General features: G+C 34.2%; 1 pseudogene; it reads right to left on the bottom strand.

Moving 5' to 3' along the window:
* Nucleotides 1-4,332: 4,332 nt before the first annotated feature.
* LOC122591513 lies at nt 4,333-5,976 on the bottom strand (annotated as a pseudogene).
* Nucleotides 5,977-9,117: the final 3,141 nt, after the last annotated feature.

The raw sequence follows: 9,117 nt of genomic DNA, 5'->3' as shown, positions 1-9,117 counted from the left end.
TTGGTGAAAGTCTCGAGCATTGGTGTAAGAGTTAAGCTTAACCCACATGACGTCTATTTAGGCGGAGTGTGCTATGGCGTCACTTGGGACCTTGATCAGGTTCTGTTGTGAATACAACCTGGTGTTTAGAGTATTTCGGGTGTTGTGGTTGACCACCTGGTGTTAACGGAATACTCATGGATTTGGTGATGCTTATCCATAACGACATAGATGGACCACCGTAACGTCTACCCATCAAGTCGGGTGTGAGGTTCCATATTTGGTTATTTAGCCGCCTCACACAACCTTTTTATGTAGGTTCCATATTTGGTATAACCTTTGGTGATCTATGCAGCTTAAGCAGATATGTGGATATTGGTGATTTTGGAGGATTGCTAGGCACATTATAGGATTTGATAATCCTTATTATGCAGTTTATGTTGTTTTGTTGTTTGTGCCATTACATATGCATGAGTTGATTTATTAAAGTGTTTTAATTGGCAATCCTTTTATTTATACTTAACCTGTTATCTTACTCAGCTTTAATAGCTGACACTTGTTTTGTGGAAATATGTTGTGCCCTCAGGTTAGGCATTGATCAATGGCTTGGTAGTTTGCTTGTGAGATGGGTAGCTTTTATTGAAGCTTTTGGACGATGACTTTAGTTACCCGTAGTTGCATTACTTAAGTAGACTTATTTATTTAGCCGTTTTGGCTTTATTATGTTGACTGTCTCTATTGAGGTTGATTATGGAATTCATTTATATTATTGTGATGATACTGGTTGGTAACACGTTTTTGAGACATCAATTATGTTTTATCGATTCCGTTAGGAACCAATTGGAATTTTTAAAAGTCGCTTCCGCATTTCATTTACGGTGTTATGTTTAAAGTTGAAATTTTTTGAAATTCACATTTTTATAAAGTAGGGTGTTACAGCTTTGTCCAGAAATATAGAAGTCCAGTTGCAATGTACAGTTTATGCAACTGATGACTTCCTCCAGTTGAAGATCTGACCAATACATCTGAAGACATTCTTGTTGAAGGCGAAGACATCAAGTGGAAGAAGGAGAATGTCAATGGCAGCGAAGCCCAGTTGACTTTCTACCCAGATCAAGACTGAAGAGTATCAGTGTAAAGTACTTACAAAGCTTTACACTGATTACGAGGAAGACCTTTTTACTTCATGCACCTTTATCCTGATATTATCAAATGTTTTTGATTAAAGTACAAAAGTGCATAAAGTAGGTTGATAAAGTGACTCTATGTCTTTACTTTATCAAGCATTTTCGATTTCAAATTGAATCCTTAAATGCTAGTAACCATATTTAGGCGGCTAAGTTGGAATCCCAATACCAACTTTGCCTATAAATAGAGGACTTTGCACAACCAAGAAACAACTTTGCATATTCAGACATTTCACAACTCTAAGTGTTTCGAGTGAAGAAGAAAATTTCCAAGTATAGATCAATTGTATTTTACAGGTTGTTAGGATATTTACATTCGTGTATTATCTTGTTTCCACAACAACCTTGTATTTTATTGAATCTTAATAAATAAAATACACTTGAAAATTACATATTGTCTCACCAATTTACTTTACAAGTACTTTACTTTATCGCATTGTATTTACTTATTTACTTTGTCACCTTAATAAGTAATTTCTAGATTACCTGGTATACTACACAGTTCAACTGGTCACGTCCAGATATAGTGTATGTATTGCAAAGTATCTCACCATCGACATGGAAGTGTCTTCAGTTAGTACCATCTATTGAATTGTGACTTAAAATATCAATATAACAATACGTTCAACGTCCAATCAACAATGATCTATCCACATAACAACACGTTCATGTTTAACTGAGTACTCTTTCCAATTAACTAAATCTCCAAATGGACCTAAGTTTCCGATATGACCTTTGGGTATTGATAGAGGTGATACCATCATCTTTCCTTCCACCCGACCAACACCAATTAAGCATATCGAAAACCTACCAATATCTAATCAAATAAACAAATCAAATATAATATACCACATCTATACCATTCACGATACATTACTTGAGAAGTGTACTAGCACAAAAACGTGTGCATGTAAAATAAACATAAGCTTAATCTATGGCATAACACGTAAACACATAGAGAGTCTCTTTCCACCCCCAAAGCATACAACATATAGTAAGGGCTACGAAACTCACCTGACACTCGCAATAGAGATCCCAAGTCGTTAGAATGTAGAACCGATGTCCACAATAGCCAAAACCTATTCATACACGCATCATATAAATACTAAAGCATCTCAAAAGGTAAAGTCTCCTAGGTATTGACCTAATGTTACTATAAATGCTTTATTATGTCCATTTTATAAGGTTTTAATCCAACCACTATGGTATCGTTACGTTTTGTTTCATAATGACTCACCAGGACTTGACCACTATTCCTTCATCCAAGCTTTCTGTTTATTCAAACAATGTTTTGGACTGAGAGTCCTATGCCACTGGAAAATAGACGCATTTACGCTTCCGAGACCGCTTGAATTGTTGAAAACGGACTTACGGTTTAAAAGTTATGGACGTTTGAAAATGTTGTCAGAATTAGCCCTTAATGCCCGTTACAGACTGTAACGGGCATTAAGTCGCATGTACTAGTTTTATCCGTGAAATTGATCGGCCAAACGTAAAAATTGAAGCTTTAAAATTTACCAAAATGCATTACAATTATAAACATCTGTAAATATCAACTGTTAAAAACCCACTTCCTAGATGTCAAGATCTAGTCCAAGACCCGTTTTTTAACCAAAAACACACACTTTACAAAGATTTTGGTCACCAATCGTTAAATCTAGGCAAAGGAAGTAAACTACAATGTAAACCAAACATTTTAAGAGGGAAATCACTTACCAATTCGTCTTAGAATTGTGAAACCCGATTTTGAACTCAAAAGGGGAAGAAACACACTAGAAAATGGATGAAACCTTGATTATTGAAGACGATTATTATTATTGTTACGAAATCTAGTTTGTTCTAATCACAAATACCCCAAATTATTAGATTTCAAAGAAGAAGAAAAATGAAAAGGAGAAGTTCTTGGATTTGAGAGAGAAAAATGAGAGAAAGAGATAAGGTAGAGAGAGAGTGAGTGAATGAAAGAAATGAGTGGAGGAAAGGAGTTGTGTAAAGGTTTTGTTCCACCAAAACACTCTCGCGACTAATTCCAGTTTCTCCCGAGAAATGATTCGTTTAGTTAAAAGTTTAAACTTGAGACTCATTCCAATTCTTCATTGACATATTATTGTCTATTTCAAAATTACATTTTCAACGACTATTGATACGCCTACCTTTGCACTACAAAAGTTTATTTTATTAAAGTTTGACTTATTTCAAAACCACTAGTTCCGTAACATTGACCAGTCAAAACGGCGAGATGTTACATGAGATCCTAATATGGGTAGAGTAAACATGATAAAATACCTATTGTTTGTTTGTATTATGTGTGATTGATTATGTATACAGTGATTATGTGTGAATCTAGTGTGACTCCAAGTGCAAAAGCTTATTGCAAGTAATCTCTATAGCCTCACTTGTATTGTAAGAACTATTATTTTTATCGACAAAAAACATAATTCAAGTTAGTTAACCCTACAAAATTACTAACCTCATGTTGACATATTTTACTACAATTTCCAAATAATCAAGTGAATACAAGGAATCAAGGCTGATGACTTATAGAGCTGGTTGGTTCAAGGGCGTCACACATCTTATGTTAGCTAAACTGTAGGGATATGCACACTTTTGTTGGTGTTCCCTTGATTGACTTATATTCACGTGATCTATGACCCCTGTATCCGATCCAAGAATTAAAATCATATTGTGTCCAATTGCAACTCATTCACTTCAAATGCTTTAACATGCTTAATTAATAATTCACGTAAGTCTAAATTTTGGATAAAATCTGTTTAAACATAATTTCTCATTTACTTACTAAAAAAAAATTGAATCTAACTATGTCCATGTATCTAGACTGATATGATGGTGTATAGGACCGCCCTTGATGCTCCCTTGATTTGAGATGAACATTTATAATAACATCTTATGATTGTGGGTGTGTAAATCTTATTCATGTAGTGTTTTCTATGTAATTAATAATTATGTCTATTTGATTTGACGTGACATCCCATGCTTTTGTCATCTCTGGGGTGAAAATACCTTATTTAATTATATTTTAAACGAAAGGTAGTCGTTACTTTGAATGTTATCAGTACTAAAAAAACATCGTCTATTAAAATTGTCATCCATTCTCTGATTTTTTTAATCTAAAACGATATAATCATTATAAGAATAGAGGAGAATACTATATAAGTATCTTTCTGATTTTTTGAGTATTCGACTTCTAGGAAGGAAGAATTGGAATGCTTTGTTCATGGTTAAAGAAGTTATCAGGATCAAACTCAGTTTTGATCTTCACAAGCATGTCAAAGTTACCTTTGAAATATTTTTCTCCCCAGGAACTCGCCATCTTATAGCTCATATTGACTCTATTTTTGTTGTTCATTCCTAGATCAAGATCTCTGTAATTCACATATGCTTGTCTTGGGGACATTGTAACATGCTTGGTCATGTATTTGTAAAGGTTGTTAATCGCATAAACATGTTTGTTCATGGTTTCCGTATCTTTGTCCATCCATGAGGCCACATACTGAATCTTGAAACGTACATTTCTATGAGGAAATGGGATCGATGACTCGGGAATTTTACTCATCATTCCTCCATATGGGTTCCAAATCATAAACAGACTTTCTTCCCCTTCCAACATTTTTTTCCAAATCTCTTCCAACCCATCCTCTGGTATTACTTCTTTTACGAAGTCCGATTTTGCTTTGAAATAGTTCTTGAATGTAGGTTTCCCTTTGAGGAGTTCGGATGGTGGGGTGTTGATTGGATAGCCCGCTTGGAACATAACGGACTTGATCCAACTTCTTTCAAGACAATCTTTTTTTTGCAATCCAAGTTCGGGAAAATCCTTATTCATGATATCCATTAGTTTGTCTGACCCACCAAGATATTGTGCTTGGTAAAATGTACTTATTGTTTTATTGTTATTTGTACCAGATATGTTTGAGGATTTAATAATGACTCTAACCCAAAGATCTTCATCAATGTTAGGACTTACTTGTTGCCATTTGTAAAGTGTCTTCGTGGCATTTTGTTCCAACGTTCTCTCAACATTGAAAACTGTAACCATGGTAGGAACAGGTACAAGTTTCAGTTTCCATGAAACAATGACACCGAAACTACCCCCACCACCGCCGCGTATAGCCCAAAAAACATCTTCTCCCATAGATTTTCGATCCAAGATATCACCATTTGAATTAATTATTTTTGCATCTAATGCATTATCGGCTGCAAGCCCATATTTCCTCATCATTGGCCCATATGCACCTCCCGTGATATGACCACCCATGCCTAAACTCATATAAATCCCTGCAGGGACCCCACGGGTTTCGCTTTTTTCAGACACCCGGTAATAAACCTCCCCAAGTGTGGCACCTGACTCGACCCAAACTGAATTTTCCTCAATATTAACATTAATACCATGCATTTTTATTAAATCAATAACAATAAAGGGATGGTCCATTACAGATGTGAAAGAGCACCCTTCATAATCATGGCCTCCACTTCTAAACCGAAGCTGAATGTTGAGCTTTTTAGCACAAATAACCGCGGTTTGGATATGTTTCTCGTTCAACGGAGTGAAAATAACTTCGGGTTTTGGAGTAGAAGGAGTTGTGAATCGAAGATTTATCGCCCTAGAATTGAGAAGAGGAGAAAAATCTGTGTCGTTAAGTGTGAAAAAGGTTCCAGGGGCAATGATGTTAGAAATACATTGATAGAATGTTTCTTGAGTCTCTTTTGATGATGAAAATGGGGTTAATGAAACAAGTAATAGTAAAAGAAAGGTTGAAGAAGCCATTAGTAATTTGTTTTTACTTTTCATGTTTTGATCATAAGTACACCATGAAATTTATATTAATGCTTGGCTGATAAATGAAAATTTTTGAGCTTTTCTACTTTGGAATTATTATTTTTGCAATATTCGAGTAATGTTATTCATACTAACACTTAATATGAAGTTAAATGTTTATGAATTTTGTGTATGTAAAGTCAAGGAATTTATATGTTAAAAAAAAAAGTCAGGGAATTTATGATGTTCATTCAATTTTTATGAATTTTACTCAGATATTCACATAATATTATTATATTATTATTATTATCTATACGACATCCAACATAATACGCGGAATGACATATATATATAACAGTACATTTCAAGATATCGTATATCGACAAATTATAAATAAAAAGTGTTGAAAAACAGTAATGTTATATTTGTTTACATATAATAAATGAGTTTAAGTATATATAGAAAAAAATTAGGACAGTGTAGATAAAAAAAAAAAAAAAAAAGAGAGAGATATTTTAGGGATCAATTCTTCATGTAGTTAATCTTCATATGTAACAAATATAGGGGCTTCATGTTTGTCACATCATTATGAAGATGATGAAAGATTTAAGGGGTCGTAAATTTTTAAAGCTTGTAAATATAGTTACTTGTCTATGAATAATTTTATTTGCATCTTAGGGTTTTCATGAAACGAAAAAATTAAAAAGAACATTCAAATTCTATATAGAATCTAAGTATCAGGGGTAAGAAAATAACCAAACCAAAAACCAATAAAACCATGAAAATCATATAATTCAAAAAGTTGAAACTAAAAACTGAAAAAACCAAGAGTATTTTCTTATGATTCAGTTTTGGATTCATATGAAAAATAGAACCAACCAACCGAAACCAATATATATATGTTTACTTTATTTTATATTTATATCTTTTTATTAGTTTAACAAACATAAATAAATGATGTTGATAAATGATGATGATGTCATGTTTTATAATTTTTATCTTTTGATTATTTGAAACATCTTTTATTTATATTACCGATATAAAACTAAATACTTATAAGATTTATAACCTAACTAATATTTATTACGCTATATGATAAAAAGATATATAAAGTCATAATTTGTAATAATAATAAAAAAAATTGAAAAAGTGATTTTCAACCATATTTGTACGTCGAAGTTGAGATCCCAATGCTCAAACTTCGACTATAAATAGAGGTCCTTGCATAAGCATTTTCACAACTTTGCAAACACATACATTCTGCAATATTGGTGAACTTGTGCAATATTCTCTCAATCGCAAAAAGGAACATTTCACAACTGTAAGTGTTTCGATTGTTTAGGAGAATTTCCAAGTTTAAATCAATTGTATTTCATGGGTTGTTAGGTTATTTACATTCTTGTATTATCTTGGTTCCGCAACAACCTTGTATTTTATTTAAACAATTAATAAATAAAATACACTTGAAAATACATATTGTCTCACCGATTTATATACTTGTCATTTATATTCTTGCATTGTATTTGCCTACTCATTATGTCACGTTAATATATTAATCTCCAGTTAACCTAGTACACAATCAATCCAAACTGGTCAAATCCAGATTAATTGATTCTGTTGCAAAGTTCACTCACCATTGACATAGAGGTGTCTTCAGCACCCATCTAGCAATAGTTTGGGACTAATAAGTGGTATCAGAGCAGGCAGGTTGAATTGTTTCAATTCTATAACCTAGGTCTGCTTCGATGGCTGCTGAAGGTGAGAATGGTTCTGGTCCAAATGAATCTAATCCTAATGTTACAACTCCTTTAAATACTAACCCTCATCCTCCTCCTCCTACTCCTGGAGCTAACCATGTCCATGTACATTACTCCAACACTCTTGTTCCCAAATTCGATGGGAATGGTGAGACATTTGGTACATGGAAAGCTAGAATGCTCTTGCATTTTGGTTGGATAGAGAGGTATATGTTGAAAATCCTTAAGGATGGACCATATATACCCATGTCCAGTGGTGTTAGCCCTCTTCTCGACCCTACTGGGAGAAGAGGCACCAGGGAAAAGTCTGAGGAACATTGGTCAGATGAGGATCGCAGACTGGTAGATCTTGATACCAGACTAAAAAACATGATCCTTGCTGTTGTTCCTGAGGAACTAATTCCAACACTTGTGCTATTTCCTAGTGCTAAATCTATGTGGGATGAATTAGTTCTCCAGTTTGAAGGAGGAAATGACACCATTGTCACCAGAAAGGTTGCTCTTAACAAGAAGTATGAATCCTTCTTTGCTCTTCCCAATGAAAGCTTAACTGGTACTTATACCAGATTTACTGGCCTAATTAATCAACTTAGAGGCTTGGGAGTGGAGAAGGATAAGGATATTCTTCTTGAGAAATTCTGTGATGTTTTGCCATCCAAATGGGCACACATGGTTCTTGTCTTAAGACAAGGTAAGACCTTGCACAGCCATACTCTTGCTTCCCTTTATGGAGCCTTCAGATTCACTGAAGATAATGATGCTGCAAGAATATTGGCTGAGCAAGATGCTTTAAACCATGCTCAGAATTCCAAGGTTGCCAACCTTACTGGGCAACCTTGTGCTGCTTTAATGTCTACTGAGAATGTCTAGTTACATTCTATGAAGGAAATGTTAAACAACTTACTGAACTTTGGCCTAACCACAAATCTAAGTAATGGTTGTGAGGAAACTGACGATGATGATCTGGTAGCCGTGATTGCTAAAACCTTTAATAGGTTCAAGCATAAATCTAATCGATTTAATGGGTCCAATAATGCTTCCAGTTCAATTTCTCTGGATAAGGCCAATCTTATCTGCTACAAATGTGGTAAGAAAGGTCATTTCATAAAGGAATGCAGATCTAGTCAGATGAACAACCAAACTGGTCCTATTGTCCCAAATTTTGTTAAAACTGATGATTATAAGGCCAAATACAAGAAACTTAAGGCCCAGATTGCTCTCATGTCTCTTGAACAAGAAAAAGAGAAAGAAAAGAACAAGTGCATAATGGCTCAAACTGAAGGGAAATGGGAACTCTCTAATGACTCATCTGATGATGAGGAAGAGATTAGAGATGTGTGTTTCATGGCATTAGAAAGTCAACAACCAGTGGTGAAAGATGATGTTGTTTCTGGAAGATGGGTGGACATCATTTTAA

This window comes from Erigeron canadensis, chromosome 3, assembly GCF_010389155.1.
Source record: "Erigeron canadensis isolate Cc75 chromosome 3, C_canadensis_v1, whole genome shotgun sequence".
Lineage (NCBI taxonomy): Eukaryota > Viridiplantae > Streptophyta > Magnoliopsida > Asterales > Asteraceae > Erigeron > Erigeron canadensis.
This window is presented reverse-complemented; position numbering and strand designations above follow the sequence as displayed.